This window comes from Panthera leo, chromosome B1 (assembly GCF_018350215.1).
Source record: "Panthera leo isolate Ple1 chromosome B1, P.leo_Ple1_pat1.1, whole genome shotgun sequence".
Lineage (NCBI taxonomy): Eukaryota > Metazoa > Chordata > Mammalia > Carnivora > Felidae > Panthera > Panthera leo.
This window is the reverse complement of record NC_056682.1, coordinates 72,852,429-72,872,764: the sequence shown is the minus strand read 5'-3', so window position 1 is coordinate 72,872,764 and position 20,336 is coordinate 72,852,429. Positions and strand designations below refer to the sequence as shown.

The following is a 20,336-nucleotide window of genomic DNA, read 5'->3' as shown; positions in this document are numbered from 1 at the left end:
CAAGTGCCCCAGGATCTTTAAATCATTGGTACAAACTCCAGAAACAGAAAAAAGGAGCAGAGCCAGCAATCCTAAACCATGTTTTGTGGTCATGGTTGATACAGCTCCAGCACTGGGTGGCAACCAGTGGGGAACGAAACCGCCCGGTTGGGCGCACAGGTGGGGTCCGGCCAGCAGAGGGCGCGCAAGGCGCCGTCCACTCCGCCGAGCGGCCCGCCGGGCGCTGGGACTCCGGGCTTCCTGGCGCGCAGCCTGCGGCGGTCCCTGGCGCGGCGACTGCTGCGGGCGACTCTCCCGCTGGGACTCGGGCACCCGGCCACCGGGCAACCCGGCCGAAGCCGGCGCGGGTGATGGGCCGGGATTGGAGAGCCCGCCTCCGATTTCTGGGGAGACACTGAGGCATCAGGTAACCGAGCGGCAGCCTGCGCCCCGCGCTCACTCCCACTGACCCCGGGGCCCCTGGCCACCGCACGCTCCTTTCTGCGCTGCGTTCTCAGAAGAAAAGGCGGGAAGGGAGGCGCGAGGAGTTGGCTGCAGCCCTGGAGGGAGACCCTAGGTGTGGGGGCCAGAACAGGAGCGATGACACTTAGACTCTACCAAATTTAGAGACGCCCAACTGTGCTTTTACTCCGCCACGTGTCCTAGCTTTGCACTGACCTTTCCCCTCCCCGGAGAAAGAGTGGGCCTGGCACCAGCCTTTGCTCAACCCTTCCCATGGAAAGTGCCCGCCTGCCTCCCTTTCCCTTGCCCTGTGCTACTCAGTCCCTCCCTCCTGACCCGATCCTAGTGCCTAATAGCTTCTCCATTAGGAGCTTGGATGTCTGCTAGTTGCATCCCCAGCTCTTCCAACCTTTGAAAATCTACAAAATGGTTCAGAAGACGTTGGCAGCTGTGAATTTGAGGTTCGGAGTGGGGACAGTTAAAACTGTGATTTTTGTACCTTTCTTGTGCCTTTGGCCCCCTCTAAGATTTGCCTGATTTATTAACATCTGAAGTAAAAATATGTTCTTCCTCTTCCGCTTTTTGAATCCTTTTATAAGGAGGAAATCAAGTGATGAGAAGAGGATGGGGAATCAGTTCCCCTTATTCAAGTCCTGACTATAGATATACACTAACATATGATCATTGGGCCTGGGGGTTTTTATGTGTCTGTTTATTTACATATAAATCATCTGGTGACATACAGTGAACATTCTGGGGAGATTCATTTTGAGGAGATGTAAACATTTTTTTGAATAGAAATGTGTTTTGACACTTGGGTCTGCCCTGGTTGCAGTGTGTATATCGTTTGATTTGAGGGCCCTTGTCCCTGCCCTGAAATACCAAACCCTTGTCTGTCATTGTGCCCCCAAATTCTACTATGGATGTTTATTTCTTTTTGTTTACAGTCTTAAAAGTCTCTAAGAGTTCCCCCTCAGAAATCAAAGTTACCAAGGGAATGATGACATCATAATACGTTATTGAGGAAGAGCCTGCTCTGGGATTCAAGAAACAGGGCTCACTTCTGAAGGCCTACGTGCAGTATTTGGCTCTGGGTCCAGTTCTGCTGCTAATTGGCTATGTGACCTTGATTGTTCAATTTGTTTAATCTCTTGGAATCTTGTTTACCTCACTTCAGGGAGGCTGGAACTAATAACCTTCATCTGTTGGCCAATGAGTGCTAAATATGGCAATCAATCTTCGTCCCCATCTTCCTTGACCTACTAGCAGTATTGGACCAAACTGGTCATTCCCTTCTTAAAATGCTTTCTTCTTGAAGTTTCTTGAAGTTTCCCTCCTTCCTCCCTGCCTACATCTTCTCAGTCTCCTTGACTGGTCCTCTTTATCTCTAAAAGCTAGGGTTTGCAGTGTCCCAGGCCTCTTGTTGGACTTGCTTACCTTTAAAAAAAATTTTTTTTTTTTTTTTACTTTTATTTATTTTTGAGAGAGACAGAGAGAGACAGAGCACAAGTGGGAGAGGGGCAGAGAGAGAAGGAGACACAGAATCCGAAGCAGGCTTCAGGCTCTGAGCTGTCAGCACAGAGCCCGACTTGGGGCTTGGACCCACAAACCATGAGATTGTGACCTGAACTGAAGTCGGACGCTCAACTGACTGAGCCACCCAGGTGCCCCTGGACTTGCTTACCTTTTAAAAGGCACTCTCTTGGGGCACCTGGGTGGCTCAGTCGGTTGGGCGGCAACTTTGGCTCAGGTCATGATTTTGCGGTCCGTGAGTTCGAGCCCCGCGTCGGGCTCTGTGCTGACAGCTCAGAGCCTGGAGCCTGTTTCAGATTCTGTGTCTCTCTCTCTCTGACCCTCCCCCATTCATGCTCTGTCTCTCTCTGTCTCAGAAATAAATAAACGTTTAAAAAAAATAAAATAAAAGGCACTCTCTTCCATGACATTTAACATCACTACTTTGATGGACTCCACATTTATGCCTCCAACATGGACTTGTCCTCCTCTGAAATCCATATTAAGAAACCTGGCTGCCTTCTTGGCATCTTCTGTAAAAACCATCTCAGAAACATCATGTTTAAAGCTGAACTTATGATCTTCACCCCCAAATCTGCTGCTTGCCACCCTACCCTTCCCCCAACTCCCCCCACCCCCCATCTTGTCCATCTCAATGACAACCCTGTCTTTCTCTGCTCAGGCCAAAACCCTTGCAGTCAAACTTGCCTTCCACCTTCACTCCAGTCTATACCACTGTCCCTCTAGTTGGACTATAGCAATAGCCTCCTACCTAGTCTCCCTGGTTTTTCTCTTGCCCTTCTGCGGTGTATTCTCCTCATAGCTGCAACAATAATTCTGTTTTGTTTTGTTTCATGTTTTTATTTATATTCTAGTTAGTTAACCTGTAGTGTAATATTGGTTTCAGGAGTAGAATTTCATAATTCATCACTTATATAGAACACCCAGTGCTCATCACAACAAGTGCCCTCCTTAGTACCCATCACCCATCTAGCCCATCTCCCACCCACCTCCCTCCAGCAAACTCAGTTTATTCCCTATCATTAAGAGTCTTTTATGGTTTGCCCCCTTCCCTCTTTTTCACCCCCACTTTCCCTATGTTCATCTGTTTTGTTTTGCAAGAGTAATCCTGCCAGTCAGTCATGTCCTGTGTTGGATGAAGACTGTCCAATGGCTTATCTCATTCAGAGTAGAATCCAAAGTCCTTACAGCGACCTAAAAGTGTGATATATTTTCAGATTTGTTTCTGGCTTCATCTCTTTCTTGCCCCTCACTACTTGCTCACTAGCATTGCTGGCACACTGACCTCTAATATGCCAAGCACATCTCTGTCTTGGGGACGCTTATTAGTGTAGACACTTACTAGTCTTTCCATCTGAAACATTCCTTCTCCCAACAACCCATGGTTGGCTCCTTCACTCCCTTCAGGTCTCTGCTCACTCAAATATCATCTTATCAAAGACACTTACCCTTGATTACTTGATATTCAATAGCCACATTCAACCCTATCCTTCTTGGTACCTCCTGACCCCTCACCTTACATTATCTTTCTCCACAACACTGGCCAGCTGACAAATATTTGTCGGGCTTGTCTCTCTCTCTCTCTCTCTCTCTCTCTCTCTCTCTCTCTCTCTCTCTCCTTGTCCCCTCCGCAGAATGTAAACTCCAAAGAGGGAAGAGATTTGGACAGTTTTTATTGCTGCTGTGTCTCTAGTGGCTAGAACAGAGTTTGGCATATGTCTTAGTCCCTTTGGGCTGCTGTAATAAATACCACAGACTGGGTGCCTTATAAACATCAGACATTTATTTCTTACGGTTCTGGAGGCTGGAAGTCTGAGACCAGGGTGCCATTATACGTGAGTGAAGGCCATCTTCCCGGTCACAGACTTCTGCTATGTTTTCACCTTTTGGAGCTCTGGGGGGCCTGTTTTATAAGGGCACTAATCCCATTCATAAGCTGAGCACTTCCCAGAGGTCCTACCTAACACCATCACCTTGGGCATTAGGACTCAATGTATGAATTTTGTTGGAGACACAAACATCAGCATGAAAGGTTATCGACACAGCTTTATTGAATGAATGAGTCTAAAAGGTGATGTTTGTAATATTTAGATCACAGGGCTAAACTGAAGATCATATTGTGAAGCCATTTTGTATGCTTAGTAGCACACAAGGTAGTTAGAGAAACTTTGCTTCAGACCCAGGTTACATACGCACAAATAGTGTGAACTTCTCAGAAGGTCCATTTTCCATATTTGTGGAATGGACAAAGTATAATACCTTGAAAGTTTATTGTGAGTATCAGGCAAAACATAAGTGTACGTGAAACATTTGACTGTGAGGAAGCTAAAAAACAGCAGTTTTGATAACTTATGTGTGAATGTGTTTTGTAAGCTATAAAGTCACACATATATATATAGCATTAATATTACTGAGGACGTTGTATGCAGTATACTGTAATGAACTTTTCAAAGTGAATGATTTCAGTGTTCATAGCATAATGCAAATTAGAAAACAAAAAATTAGTAGCATCTATACCTCATACCTGTAGGTTCTAATGGAAATGATTATCTGACATCCTATTGTTCCTGCGTAATTTTCCCTTATCCTTTGGCCCCGCTATGCCTAAGAAAGCAATATATATTCTTATCATCTCAGTCTCACAAAACCACGCAAATTCAGCCGCTTAACTCACAAGTAATCCAAGTAATGATCTGGTGAGAAGCTGTCAGATTGCCATTTCTTCAGCATGGTCCTGCCCTATGAGTACTATTTATTTTATTAAAAAAAATTTTTTTTAATGTTTATTTATTTTGAGAGAGAGAGAGAGAGAGAGAGAGACAGACAGAGCGCAAGTAGGGGAGGGGCAGAGAGAGAGGGAGACACAGAATCCAAGGCAGGCTCTAGACTCTGAGCTGTTGGTACAGAGCCCAATGCAGGGCTCCAATTCATGAACTGTGAGATCATGACCTGAGCCACCCAGGTGCCTCTGGTACTGTTTAGTTCACACAATAATAGAACATAGAGATTTAAAGGGGAATATGACATGTCTTTGTGTTATAGTGTAATATAACTCAGGGTCTTGTGGTATAGTGTAGGCCAGTTTTACAAGGTGTATAGAATACAAACTGTTTGAGGACAAGAAGTAAGTGAGTTCCTACCACAAATAGAAGACAGCAGGAAGTCAGATCGCATACTGATTATTTTTTTCATCTTGAGTTATTTTTTCCTTGAAAATCCAAAGGTGTAGGCCGTATTCTTGAGACTGGGTTAGCTCTGACACCTCTAGGGCACAGAAGGTTGTGAGGTGGGGAGACCCTGAGACCCAGGCCCGGTTCTGAATTCTTGTCGTTGAGATTTAAGAATTATAGATTACAGGACTGCTAGATAAATGAAGGCAACTTCAGAGCTTCCCTGGAAGTTCCTAAGCAGTCCTGCTTTGGTTGTGATGTACCCTTTCCCTGGTTTGCAGCCCCCTTCTCAGTAATTTTACAGGCTCAGAATGACTTTAAGAATCCAGGTAATCTGTTAAGCTTTTCCTAGGTCCACACCCCCACCAATCTCACAGCCCCGCCTCCCCGGAAGCCCCGCCTCCCCGGAAGCCCAGCTCCAACAAGGCTGGGTTCTTGAGTGGATGACCAGGGTGGACCATGTGGTCATGAGGACATGATCCCAACGTTTGAGGTCTCAACAAAGTAGAGTTGTCCTAGACCTGCAGTGTGCTTGACATTACATTTGCAGAAGGGATTTCTTCATTGAAGTTGGCCGTGGCCTGGAAATGTGTTTACTTTTTAATGAAGTATAAAGGCTTTGTAAGCACTCACAGGACTGGACCAGGTTTTTTTCATATTTGCCTGGCACAATATATCAGTTATTTATCAATTGTACATAGGTTTATTCCTCAGGAATATCTATTAGTCTCATATTTATTCATCAGGAATTCTGGAATATCACCATTGTTTGAGCTATTTTAGTTTGACATTGACTCATCAATAAATATTTCTTGAGCAGTGTGCTGGCCCTTGGGAATATAAAACAGAATACTACCTATTTCCTGAACCCAAAATAATTTCTATTAGTCTTTATTTATTTCCAGACTTACACCAAGTCCAACATGTTGTTTACCTTAGTTAAAAAAAACCCAGGACTCTCAACAAGAAACGAGAACTTTTCTTTTCTTTTCCTTTTTTTTTTTTGTAAATATAAACCATAGAAAAACAATTTAAGATGATTATTTCTATCTTCTCAACTCTACTTTTTTTTTTAAAGTTCTGATTAACAGTGTATGATTAAGTTCATTCGTTTAGTTGTTCAGTAGACCTTGGGCTCACAGTTTGAGGGGGCAAAGTGGAAGCAAACTCTGACCCCACAGAGTCACAGAGGGTGACTTTAGTGAGGACATCTTGCAGCCCTTGGGGGAGGGTCCTCCAGCGAGGTCCCCTGCTGCTTTGGCTTCCTTTTACCTTCTCTTTGGGCTTTGGGCTGCTTGCAGGTTCCCATCACTGCAGGGCAGACAGACTGACAGCCAGTTCTGCTCCTTCTGGAAAATTTCCACTGTGTTTTATACTTGTCAGATGACTTTTCTCAAGAAAACAGATTTCATGAGCCACTCTCTTTGCTCCTGGACTGTTGAAACCCTGGCAGATATGATTTAAGAATCTGAACAAAGAAACATTTAAAAGTACATGACACTAATTTGCAATGCAGCGTACGTCTCCGTCTTGGATTTTACATCGTCTCTGAAGCCTACGGTGGTCATTTGAGTTATCCATCAGCCACAAAGCAGGCTTTGTCTGATTTTTGTGGTATCCATTTGTTCTTGTCTTCCTTGTCTCTCTTACCACAATATTCCCACGATCACAAATACATCCACTTGTGCCCTGTTTGAATTTCACACTTTTACTAAACATCTTGACATGAAATCACAGAGTGAGATTTTTCTTCCTTCCCCGAAATCACTGATGAAAAGATTCTGTTCTGTGTGTGGTCTATAGAATGGCTCAGTTGGAGACGGGATGCACAATGTTTCAATGGATGGTACAGCTCTTCATCTCAAAGCAGTTGCTGGTGACTTTTCTGAGCTCAAGTGTCCTGGAGAAATCACATAAAATTAATTATAAGACCATTTATCTTTCATCTTTGTCTTTCATCAATTTCTCCTTTTATTTTAATGGGTTTTCTATATATACATCACCTCATGTCTGTTTACTCTTTCATAGTTGTAAAAACCATCCCTCTCTCTTGCATTATATGGGGGAAAAGTATAAATGACTATCTCAGTAATTATTTAATTCGTATTCTTCTTATTTCTTATTCTTAATTAAGAATTAATTTTTAATTATATATTTTATGTATTTACATAAGGCTTTGCTGTGCCAAGGTCTCTGATCTAGTGAAACAGTTTCATCTGTAAAACCTTATAAGCCTTTATAAATTTCCTACAATTTTAGGACTTTCCACATGACAGAATAAAGGATTCTATGGCAGTTAGTAAGAAATTAGAGGCTTACATAATCCTTGGGTATGAAAAATGAGAGATGTGATGTGAAGAAACCTTTAGAAGAAGAGCTGTTTTGAAATGTACTTTCTTACTCGTTCAAACATTAATTCAACCAGCTTTTGTTAAGTGCCCGTTAAGTACAGTGCTGGAGACTAGGGACACCACACTAAGACAAAGCCCCTACCTTTAAACATACCACTGGTTAGGAGGACAACATATTTTATGGTTGCATTTTTCTGTAGATTTGTTGCTTGTTTTGTACTTTGGGAATTGCCTTTGAATGAGGTTTTTTAACAAGGAAGTAATTTGAAGACAAATTATTTTCGAATGAAGGAAGGAGGAAAACTAGAGGCTTGGTAAGAGCAACTTTCTCTTTGACATCTCATATTTACATCATACTGAAAGCTGTGAGGGGCAGCGTTGATTTTCGCCTGAATTGATCATGAGCTTAGAATAGCAAAGAGGATTTTACACTTGATGAATTGGCAATAGATAATTTCTTTTACAAAAAATCCTTTCCATTCGAAGGAAATAATTTCTGGAGAGTACTGGGAAATGGGAAAATCTTCTGCCACTGCTATAGATACTTTTCTGTTTTCTTGTCTTTTCTGTTACCCTATAATAATTTACTTTTCCTTCAGTTAGCATGGTTAAGTATGTGGATTATCATCCCAATATGGCAGGGCTTGAATGTAAAGTACAAGACAAAAAACAAAAGAAAAACAAACAAACAAACAAATTCATTAAGGGAGCTGGCTGACGTTTGATTTCAGCTCAGGTCAAGATCTCACAGTTTTGTAAGTTTGACCCCCACATTAGGCTCTGCGCTGACAGCACAGAGCCTGCTTGAGATTCTCCCTCTCTCTCTGTCCCTGCCCCCACTTGCACTCTCTCTGTCTCTCTCAAAATAAGTAAATGAACTGAAAAAAAAAAAAAGCTCATTAAGATATAAAGGATTCCCTAGGGTTTCCCCAGGTTCTGTATTTGGTTAATGTAAAAGAAATAAGATTTTACTCGTATACTTTTCAATTTTGTTTACATTATTGTTAAATTTTAAAAAGTAAATTACACTTTGTGCTTTACTTCTAGTTTTTCAGCTGCTATAGGGAGACAAGCTGGATTATTTGCTTTTCTATTTTCTTTCAGAAATAACTATGTACCTGCTAACTGCTGAAAAAGTAAAATCGTCTGTAATCAGTTTAATAAGCATGTAACCATACTTTGTGGGATAATTACACAAGACAATGTTTCTATAAGTGACTTATTTTAAGACTTTACAGTGTTAGGTCTTCTCATTTAACAGAAGATGTGCCATATATATATATATGTAATTTGCAATGCAGTGTACGTCTCCGTCTTGGATTTTACATCGTCTCTGAAGCCTACATATATATACATATACATGTATATGTATGTATATATATATATATATATATATACATACATATACACACACATGCAGACTATACTTAAGGAAAGCTTTGTTAACATTATGCTATCATATATAGTACATGATAAATATCTTAGTCCTAACTGTGAAATATTGATTAGGACCAGTGGATTTGATTTCCTTATTTTATTTATTTATTTATTTATGAAATAACCCTCCCCCTTTTTTAAAAGTTTATATATTTATTTTGAGGGAGAGAGAGAGAGAGGGAGAGAGAGAGAGGGAGCCAGTGGGGAAGGGGCAGAGGGGGGACAGAGGATCCGAAGTGGACTTTGTGCTGACAACAGAGAGCCTGATGCGGGGCTTGAACTCACAAATTGTGAGATCATGACCTGAGCCGAAGTTGGTTGTTTAACCGACTGAACCATCCAGGCGCCCCTTGATTTTCTTATTTTAATATTTAAGGCCTAGAAATTGGCCTAAAGCAGGGAATCTCCCAGCAGAAATTCCATTTAGATGAGAAATCCATTTAAATTATTCAGCTTGTTGGAGAATAGCAAAGGTCTTACTATAGCTATGTCAACAACTTTGTGATAGTTTATGTAAATAGCTGCTTTTATTTGGTAGAATTAACTAAAATAAAGTCATAGGAACATAACTAATTATCTAATTTGTGCTTTAAACTATAGTTTGACTACAAATGAGGTACTCTGGAATGACTTCTTCACCTATGATAACTCTTAATCTGCCCTTTTGGTTTCCTGCATCTGTTTCCATAATCTCTCAATTTAGGAAACACCATTGGCTTCTCCTGAGAATTGGTGTAGGAATTCGGTGATGAATGCTCAGGGCATGGATAGTGTTGGGAATCAGAGGTTTTATTACAATTTTGAACCTAAAATTAAGAGATCACAAAGAGAAGTGATCAGTCTGTTTGATTTTTATCACTTTGGGGATAATGAAAGTTCAGTTTCTTTGGAACACTATGTTAGATCTTTCCACTGATTGATTACATTTTCATCTTCACCTGGAATTAGTTCTTTTCAAATAACGTAAATATTGCTATTAATATTTAAGATAACCTTGTAAGTAATTAAAAGATTGATTCGTCTGAACTGTTATCTTTGAGTTAATTAGATGCATTTTATAGTGGATAACACATTTGTTTTTATATTTTAGGACTTGAGCCGTGTTCCTGATTTTATACAGATACCATTGGGGGTATAGCTCAGGGGTAGAGCATTTGACTGCAGGTACCATGGCTCCGTATATAAAGGACATTCGCTAAAATGGTAATTTGAAAAATATTATATTATTTTAATTTAAAATATTTAAATAGCCAATGGTGTTTATATATATTTTTATAGTAAATATTTTAAATATTAAATAATCTTAATTTCCTGTATTCAGCAGCATATCAAATATTAAGAATGAGAAGATATATAGATCTGTCTATCTATATATTCCTATATCTATATATCCTTATTTACAGCTATAACTATATATAACTACTTGACTGATGTAGTCACTAGAAAGTAAACAATTACATAACTTAACATTTGATAGAGCCTTATGAGCCATCTGGATATGGTTCTGAAGAAAGAAGGCAGTTGTCAGTAGATGAAAGAATATTTTAAAACATAGCCCCTGTTAACCCGCCAGCATATTTGGGTTGATTTCCAGTCAGAGAGTTAAAATTGTACTGGCTGTTTACTCTCCTCCCCCTGAGTCTTCTGTGGCACAGGGCACATCTTATTAGGACATCTTCCTGGAGTCAGGATAGAATTTGTAGCTGTGGAACCATAAAATCTGCTGACCATACTTGAACCAAATCCAAGACTCTGGCCTCATTTTCATAGTGCTGTGGTTTATTGTGCTAACCAAGAAAGCCTTTTGCAGTTGGATACTAGGTAACTCGAAGTGAGTTATTAGGTATTACTGAATACCTCTTCTTTAAGTATTAAAAATGTGTCTCCAATTAAAAAGGATAAATCCCTTAGAATTTGTTATTGTTCAAAATATTTAAGCTGAAGAGCTTTGAATAATTAATTGTATGTAGTTACTACGTACACTTTAGTTTTACTGTTGATGCATTTCACAATACTTGAAGAGTTGGGTCTGTATTTTAAAATATGATTGTTATCCACTAGGAGGAGCTATATCCTCTTTTAAAAAGTTAGTTACCCAGAGAAAGAGTAAAGCAAAAAGAAAGCAAGGTGTCAAGCGAGACTTACCCAAGCTTATATGAACCTCAAGTATTGGTGATAAAGATGTTACTTGTATATTATCTTTCACTTTGGAATCATGAAATGTCAACTGATCCACAAAAGTTTATACTGCTCTTGCAGACATGGAGCTAAAACATCATAGGGCAAACAAGAGCCAAGACATTAGTGCTTCTTAGATGAGAGGGTAGAAATACAAAGGTTTAGGGGAAGGAGTTTCCTTCAGCAGAAGTAACAGTTGAAGCTAGGATTGGGAAGGATTTCTGTAAGAGGGATGCGAATGGGTATGAAGGAGAAGCAGGGTAAGTTAGGAAAGAGGAAAGAGGAGGGGTGCTGGAACCAACAGATGAGGGGTGAGGGGAGGGGAAGGGGTGAGCTGTTGCAGAGACCGGGGAAGAACCCGGATGGTGCCATGTCACCGGAACCCTCAGAGGGGGGACTTTTAAGAACATGCTAGTGGAGTTGGGGGAGGAGAGCGGGGGTGAGTTCCGATGTACCTGAGTAGGTAGAGGGGAGTGAAAACACAAAAAAAGTGTTGTGCTTGGTTAGAAAGAGGACTAGTGGGTATGAGTTAGAATTACGTACACCTAATAATCATTCTTTGGCCGGTTAATAGGAGTGGTTTAGCAGATCATTCAAAGCTCTCCAGATACTGTCTGATGACCCTTGTCATTAACCACACATACAAATCCATACAGAGTGTGACACCACAGATGACAACAGACAAGGAGTGGGAAGACAGGGTCTTCATTCTGCCTGTGTCACTAACAAGCTTAATGACCCCACACAAGTCACTTGACCCTTGTGTAGTAGTATAAAAATAAGAACCCCTTCTTTAAGAAGGATACAGACGAATAAAAATACACAATCTAGGGGTGCCTGGGTGGCTCAGTCAGTTAAGTGACTGACTCTTGATTTCTGCTTAGGTCATGATCTCCTGGTTGACAGATTGAGTCCCACGTGAGGTTCCACGCTGGGCACGGAACCTGCTTAAGATTCTCTCTCGCCCTCTCCCACTGCCCCTGCAAAATAATAAAAATTAAAAAAAAATTAAAAAATACACCTTCTTCATAGAAATAAGACAGCCCTCAAAGCTTTGTCCACAGTAGTGGTCACAGCTCATAACTCTGAACGTGTACACACAGTACCTTTAACGGGCCCACTGTGAGAGATGCCAATGGCTCTAGGAAGATAAATCTAATTATAATTAGCAGATCTGTTCTGTCCATGCTCAAATAGTCAACTGATTTTGTGTGTGTGTTCCTGACAGCTAGTGCTGTTATTACAAGTATCCAGGGACCTGCAAACATGTTTGTATTTCACAAGTGGGATTTGCATCTTTCACATTCCATAGGGAGCCAAACTCAGATAGTACTAAGGAAATGGCGCCGGTAAAAAGCATGCTGTTCGCCTGAAACGTGTGGCTTTTCAAATTGAAGGGTTAATAAAAGGATTTCTTTATTTCATTTCTCTTCCTGTTATGATACAGAATGTATCGCCTGCAGCAAAATCCATCAGCTGGAACTAAAATGTTGGTAAGAGTAGAAAGGTAGGTACTGACTTATACTAAATAACCTCATGTTTGTGAGCAGCACAATTTCGGTGTAAACTTCTATGTCCAAAGAAGGGTCCAGAGTCATTTTAAACACTGCCTTCAGTGAATCAATAGATCTTCAATACCACTTCGGTAGTTTATAAACATACTACTAAAAAAGTAACTGCCACGAATGAATTTGCTGCCAGCACTATTCATGGATGTATATTTTTAAAATATTTTTTGAACTTTATTTATTTATTTTGAAAGAAAGAGAATGTGTGTGAGCAGGGGTGGGGCAGAGAGAGAGAGAGAGGGAGAGAGAGAGAGAGAGAGAGAGAGAGAATCCCAAGCAGTCTCCGTATTTTCGGCATGGAGCTCGATGCGGGGCTCGAACTCACGAACCCAGTCACCCCAAATTCGTTGATATATTTTAAGTATGATGTAACATTAGCATGTGACAGTCTTCAGCGTACATGATCCCAGTGTGGTGACAAACATGTTAACTCTTATCCAGGAGAATTCCGCTGTAGACATGTTTTTCTCTTATGGAAAGGAAAATATCCCTAAGGAGATTTTAATCTGTTTAATTTGTTTATAGAAAACCAATATCAATACAGTAATACCTTGAGAAGCAGACCCCCGCCTGGTAATATCAGTTTGACCTTTGTTGCCTAAACCCTGGCTGTTCCCTGTTGTAATAGTAACTGAACACAATATAAAATTTACTTGTCATGTATGTTGCATATATGTTTTATATTCCATATTCCATAATGTAACACCAGATTTCCCATTGGTGACTTAAGAATGGAGCATTCCCAGCTTTAACCTTTGGTGGTGAAGTTGTTTTTTGGCTTTGGCACCACGGGTGCTGTGGGCAGACCTCAGAGTGATAGAAAGTTTCCTCAATACTTTAGAAGCTCTGCAAGGTGATTACGTGCTCTTTTCATGAGTAACCATATGTATGTCACTTCAGCTGGTGCTATGGTAGCTGACACAATTTCAGGTGCTTTGTTTATATTCTTCAACTCTAGCCTGACCTTCTTTTTTGGGAGGCCATAGAGATCACCCTGTAACCATGTTCTCTCCAGTGTTTTGGTGCTTAGCCTGAGGAAACATGCCCACATCAGGAGTCCCTGAGCACATAATTTCTGGGGGGAGAAAAACAAAACAAAACTCATGTATTTCAGGAAAATGTATTGGCAACTTTTATTCTTAACTTTGACTTAATGGGAAGCGTGACTCTTTACTGGACGTAAATTGCCAGGGTCCAAAGCCCACGTGTTTCACCACTCGGCCTCACTCAGCCTTTCATTGGTTCAGGTTCCTTGCCTATAAAATAGGGGTTATAATACCTGCTTTACAGGGTTATTTGGAAAACCAAATGAGACATTGTATGAAAAGTGCCTGAAACAGAACACCTTTTTCAATGCATGTTATTAATTTCTTTATTCCAATAATGAAATGTATAGGATTCTCCTTACATATTACATGTTTTTATGTTTTAGCACATATAATAAAGAGTAGGCTCTCCATGAATAAAAGTTTAACATAGCTTTTTGCAAAATATTTATAGAAGGAAACTCTGTAAAGATCGGTTATCATAGATATGGAGAGTGGGAAGAAATTGCCAGACACCATTAACAGGGTGAGTGTGTACTTTTGGTAAGGTCTCTTCTTTTATGTTCTTTATTTGTCCCTCCCTCCCCCTCTCCCTTCCATCCTACCTTCCTTTGGCATGTAGTTGGACACATGTGGCTTCAAAGCATTGATAAAACCTTTCTCCCAAGTTGCCCAGTAATAGCAGAAACTCAGGAGTGTCAAAAGGACTTTCTCAAGAACCACCATAGTTTTAACCTCCTGGGTCCAGAGTAAAGGAAGCAGAAATTCTCTGAGAACCATAGCAACTACAGTGGTGTCCCTCTGGTATATCTAAACCAATAGCAAGACAGAAAAAGGAGTTCAACTTTAACCCTCAGTGGTTAAAGATTGTTGGTTGTGAGAGGTTCGAAGGATGGGGTCTCCACGTACTTCATACTTTGGTTGCTTTATTGAGCACAACCGGGAAGGTACAGGTGTGTGCCATAGTCTGGGGACACACAGGTAAGTAAACATCTGCTCCAGCCCTTGAGGAACAGATCATGTAGCTAGAAGGGAGATGTATTGTGATCTTCTGTCTGCCTCTCCCTGCACCATGAGCTGCTTGTGAGGTGGGGGTCCTTCTTCTTGCTTCCGAATGCCTCGTGCCTGTCTGTCACAGGGCCTATCCACAGAAAGCTCGCAATAAACAGATCCTGATCAAAATAACTAACTAGTGATTTAGGCCGAGAAACTGAAAGTAGATTTCGGAGTGGCCAACACTTGGCTTGTAGAAAGCCTCCGGTCATTTTTCAATGCCATTCAATTTAACATAACACATATGCCCTACCTATTTCTGTCTCTGTTTAACCACAGATGTTACAAGGTCTAGTGGAAATTCTTCCTCTTGCACCACCTCTGCAGCATTCATGCAGCACTTACTTCATTCCTGGGGCACTTGGTTCCCAGCTAGATGACATAACCAAACTCCCTCCACCTGTGTCCCTGGCTTCTGGTCACAGCATCACTGTACCTCGTTGCCGTGCAGTACATGTTGAGCCTAATGAAAGATGGTGGGTGGATCACGGAGATATGATATCAAGAGAGGCTGTAAAAATGCAGTTAGGCAGGAATAGGATCGAGCCAAGAGCAGACTAGCAGGTGTTTTGAGAGTAACAGTTAACTTCATTTTACATAGAGGAGCTCCTTCAAAACAATAGTGATGAGCTGATAAATAAAATGGGACCTAAAATAAGTGGACATGTTAGTTCTCAAAAACAGTTTATTATTTTTTTTAAGGAAGGGAGGAAGGAAGACATCACAAGGAAACCTTTGTGTCTGAGCCTAGGGTTCATTGTGGGGAAACAGCATCTCCCCTGAGAATCTGTGATTATAGACCTGCCTTCACACAGGTTGGTGTTCAAATGTATACTGCTTTCATAGGTGGGGAAGATTGTAGTACAAGTAATTTATTTGGTAATTTACTTAGAGGAGTTTATGGTTGCCAGTATCACCAAGGCATCTGGCAGAAAAAAAATCCAAATCCAGGATGTCTCCTTAAAAGAGGCTGCTCCAGGGGCGCCTGGGTGGCTCAGTCGGTTAAGCGGCCAACTTCGGCTCAGGTCATGATCTCGCGGTCCGTGAGTTCGAGCCCTGCATCGGGCTCTGTGCTGACAGCTCAGAGCCTGGAGCCTGCTTCAGATTCTGTGTCTCCCTCTCTCTCTGACCCTCCCCCGTTCATGCTCTGTCTCTCCCTGTCTCAAAAATAAATAAAACGTTAAAAAAAAAATTAAAAAAATAAATAAATAAAAATAAAAGAGGCTGCTCCACAGATAAAGCCTCATCAAACCTAAAAGGAGTCCAACATTTTAAAACATATGTAATAATGTCTACAGAATTCATAAATTGGAATGATTCGATGCAGAATGGAATATGCATGTTGAAAATGTTTGAAGAGGTAAACATGGTGTAAATACCTGAGCAAGGAATAAGGAAGATTCAGAGAAGGTCTAGATGGATTTGAATAAAAACCAAATGAACCATTGAATAAAAACCAAATGAATGCATTAATTAAATGTATAATCACTGAAATAAAAACTAAGTGGACCAATTAAACAGCAGACTAGATACAATTAATGGAAGACTAAAGAACTAGAAAATGGATCTGGGAAAATTATCCAGAATGCAGCCCAGGGAAAAGAGATGGAAAATGAGAGAGAAGTTAGAGATATGTGAAAAGAATGACAAGGTTTTACATTCTCCAGTTAAAAGCTCTAGAAGAAGGGGATGTGAAGAATGGGGAGAAGTAATGTCCAAAGAGCATTCTTCAGGGTTGATGAAACATATATATCTGCAGAATCCAGGAGAATCACTCCCAAACAGATTAAACAAAAAGAAATCCGTACCATACATATCGCAGTGCAACTGTCTAAAAACCCAAAACTAATATCACAAGAGCACATAGGGGAAAGGACAACACACAAATGTCAGCAATTATAAACTGATAGCAAACCTCTCAGTAATAAAGTTGGATGCCAGAGATTTGAGATAGTATCCATGAGGTTTATAAATGAATGTCATTCTAGAAATTTGTGCCCAGATAAACTAGCATTATAGAATAAAAGTAGTGCTGATACAATACTGGGTGAACAGACCTATAGGAAAAGATGGGGAGTGGGAAGGAGGGTAGGGTGGGTGATGGGTATTGAGGAGGGCACCTTTTGGGATGAGCACTGGGTGTTGTATGGAAACCAATTTGACAGTAAATTTCATATATTAAAAAAATAAATAAATAATAAAATAAAATAAAATAAAATAAAAATAAAAAAAAGTAAGGGATGTGTGTAGGAGAGTGTTTTTACCCACATTACCTTATGCCTGGAATTACTTGAGACATAATTGAGTCATTGAACAAAATGATACTTTGACGATTTTTTGTTTGTTTGTTTGTTTTCATCACAAGCTTTAATCTGACCTGGATTAAAATACCCATGTCCTGTTTCCCTAAAAGCAGACTAATAAGCAGGGCCCTGGACCTTGGTGCTGATATTCTGATGGAGTGTTGCGTTTATCACCTTTGTTTTACTTACTAACACACAGTTAATTTTCTTTGGCCATTACAGAATATGTTTTCAGATGCCAGTTTGTTGACTTTAAAATATTAAAAGCAAGTTGAAATAAATAAATTGCTTACCTATTTGAGGTTTAATAAGGTCTAGCGTGTCAAAAGGCACACAATGATTTTCTTTAATGTTTATTTATTTATTTTCAGAGCGAGAGAGGGAGGAAAGGGCAGACAGAGAGAGAGGGAGAGAGAGAGAGAATCCCAAGCAGGCTCCACACTGTCAGTACAGAGCCCAACTTGGGGCTCGACCTCACGAACCATGAGATCACGACCTGAAACAAAATAAAGGGTCAGACACTTAAGCAACTGAACCATCCAGGTGCCCTCCACAATGAATTTTAAATCCATTCCATAGAACTGTGATGTTCCATTAAAAAAGCGTGGAATATTTTGTTCTCGTTAACTAAATTATTCAGAAATGGCAATATGAAACTGATTTATAAACTGATTATTGTTGGTGTAATAACTTCTGTACCTTTATATTGGAACTTATGGGGTTTATATTCAAAACTTGGGAATCCTTTAGAATTTTAAGATGATTAGAAAAGTCTTTGCAGTTTGAGGACCATTCTGTATGTCTGGGGACCAGTTTGGCCCTATTAATTTTTCTAGATAGTCATTTTTTTCTAAAATTGGGTGGATTAAACTTTTCCTGGTCAAATTCCCAACTTTTCATGTAACTCCAATTTCTTAGGACCTTGAGGTTCTCTGTTGTAATGTGTTCTCAAGTCAAATCAGGCTTCTCAAGGGTAGTGGAGCCTCTTTCCCTGCACATGGAGAGAGAATGATGATAATTGTGTGATAAAGACAAAAAGGAAGGTCCATATTGAAGGCTTCTTGGATCTCCCTCCTATTCACCCATTCAGACCAAACCCAGTGCACAACTTTGCCATAATGAGTCGTGTTCTGTAGTTTCAAGACTGCACTCTGCCATGAGAGGCAGCTACCAAAGCCAGATCCTCTCACATTGATCCTCAAATCCGTGTCCCCTTTGGTGATTGGTTCTTCCCCCAGCAGACTCCACCTTCTCTTCCTTTTCAAATCTCTTTCTCTCTTGCAGCGTAGCTCTTACTGAAATTGACCTATATTTTCCTCTTTCCTTCCTCCCACTCATAAAGTAGTGTCCTTTGTAATCTTGGTTTTGCAAGTATTTTGAGCAAAGTGTATCCTATGGGTACTCAAGAGGCTGCCAGTATTTATCATTATCTCTTACTAATTGTATGACTTTGGGAAGTTACATGATCTCTCAGCGTCTGCTTTTTCATCTTTGTATTCACATGGGTTATTATGAGGATTAAATAAGAGAATACAGGGGAAACACTTGGCTCAGTGCCTGAAAGACCTCAACAAACATATTAATTGTTACTTGAGATGTGATGAATTTTATGAAAGGGAATGTTCAGGGAGCATAGGAGATTTACAGCTGGGGCCCTTCACTTATACTGAAGGGAACAACGAATGTCCTCCAGAGGAAGTGACCTTTAAGCTGAGACCTTCAGGGTGAATATAATTTGTGATCTGGAAAAAAACAAAGGTTCCAAGTAGAAGAAACCACCTGGCACATTCCAGGGCCTGAAGGCATATGCTGGGGGAATGCAGGAGCTGAGAAGTCCCAAATGGTGGGACGGAGAGAATGAGCTGGGAAGATGGCAAAAGGTGAGCCTCAGAGAAGTAAGCAGGTGCCAGAGGGCAGAGGACTCTGAAGGTCATGGTTAGGATTTTATACTTTACCTTGACCACAAATTAAAAAACACTAAAGAAAGGTTAGAGAAAGGAAATGACATGATCAGTATAAATTCTGAAGAGACCATTCTCCCCTGCATTTGGGCAGGCTGGTAAGAAACACCTGTTGCTTCCTTCTTTAGCTCCAGGAGGAAGTTCAAAACACACAAGGTCCAGTTCACCTGTGGAAACCCTCACCCCAGCCCTGTGCCTTAAATTGCCATAAAATCCAAGTTTCCTTTCCTGACTCTCAAGCCATTTTTGGACCTGCTTGAGAACCTTCTGTGCACTTCCAGAAGGCCTCATTATGTGAGTAATAAACCTCTTCATATGCTCTTGGTATGTGTGTGGCCTCAGAATCAATCTCTACATCTGAACCAAATTCAGATGGTGGGGTTGGGGTGTCTGTTGTGCCTCCTGTGGTAACCACACAATATGGATTATAAATATAAAAACTTTAACATATCTATCTCAAAAAAAGAATGAGATTATACTATGAACATCTGATTTAAAATAATGTACTTTCAACAAGGATGTTATTAAATGTTTTTCACAATATCATTTTAACCACAGTATATTATACTAGTATATGTATAGTACAAATGATCTAACCAACTTACAATTAGACATATGTGTTAGTTATAATATTTTTACTACTGCTGTAGCAGATATCCTTATAGCTAAACATTTGTTCATTTTCTTGGTAACTAAGATCAATTCTAGTTTTAAGTATTAATCATAAGCACGTTCATCTCATTAGAGTAAACATTTATGGAGCACCTGCCACGAGCAGTTATTGGGATCCTAAATACAAAAGACATCAAAATTGTTTTCAGAGAAGTACTCTTACAATAAGGGATTCAGAGGAATATTTGCAGGTTAAAAACTGATTTTTTTTTTAAATGAAGACAGCTAAAGCCAAGAAATGTAGCCTGTATAAAATTTTATAAGGTGTGAAGCTTGCCACAGGGTGGCACTAATACATTTCTATTAAATTATGATATGTTAGAAGTTTTTTCTCTGTTGATCTGTTTTTTTAGTGAATTATAATTAGGTTTAATTTGATATTTTAAAAATTAGTTTACATTAAAAAACACAAGACAGGGGCGCTGGGGTGGCTCACTCTGTTAAGAGTCCGACTTTGGCTCGGGTCATGATCTCGCAGTTTGTGAGTTCGAGCCCTGTGTCAGGCTCTGTACTGACAGCTCAGAGCCTGGAGCCTGCTTCAGATTCTGTGTCTCCTTCTCTCTCTGACCCTGCCCCACTTCTGCTCTGTCTCTCTAAAATAAATAACCTTGAAAACACACACA

General features: G+C 40.4%; 1 long non-coding RNA gene across 7 annotated transcripts in view; it reads left to right on the top strand.

The window, feature by feature from the left end:
* Positions 1-235: 235 nt before the first annotated feature.
* LOC122217769 overlaps positions 236-20,336 on the top strand; it is a 109,167-nt gene continuing 89,066 nt past the window's right edge. For all 7 annotated transcript variants that reach the window (XR_006201671.1, XR_006201673.1, XR_006201672.1 and 4 more), the window contains exons 1-5: positions 236-406; positions 10,023-10,135; positions 12,558-12,617; positions 14,179-14,250; positions 19,170-19,335. This is a non-coding gene — a long non-coding RNA (uncharacterized LOC122217769). The remainder of the gene's footprint in view (positions 407-10,022; positions 10,136-12,557; positions 12,618-14,178; positions 14,251-19,169; positions 19,336-20,336) is intronic.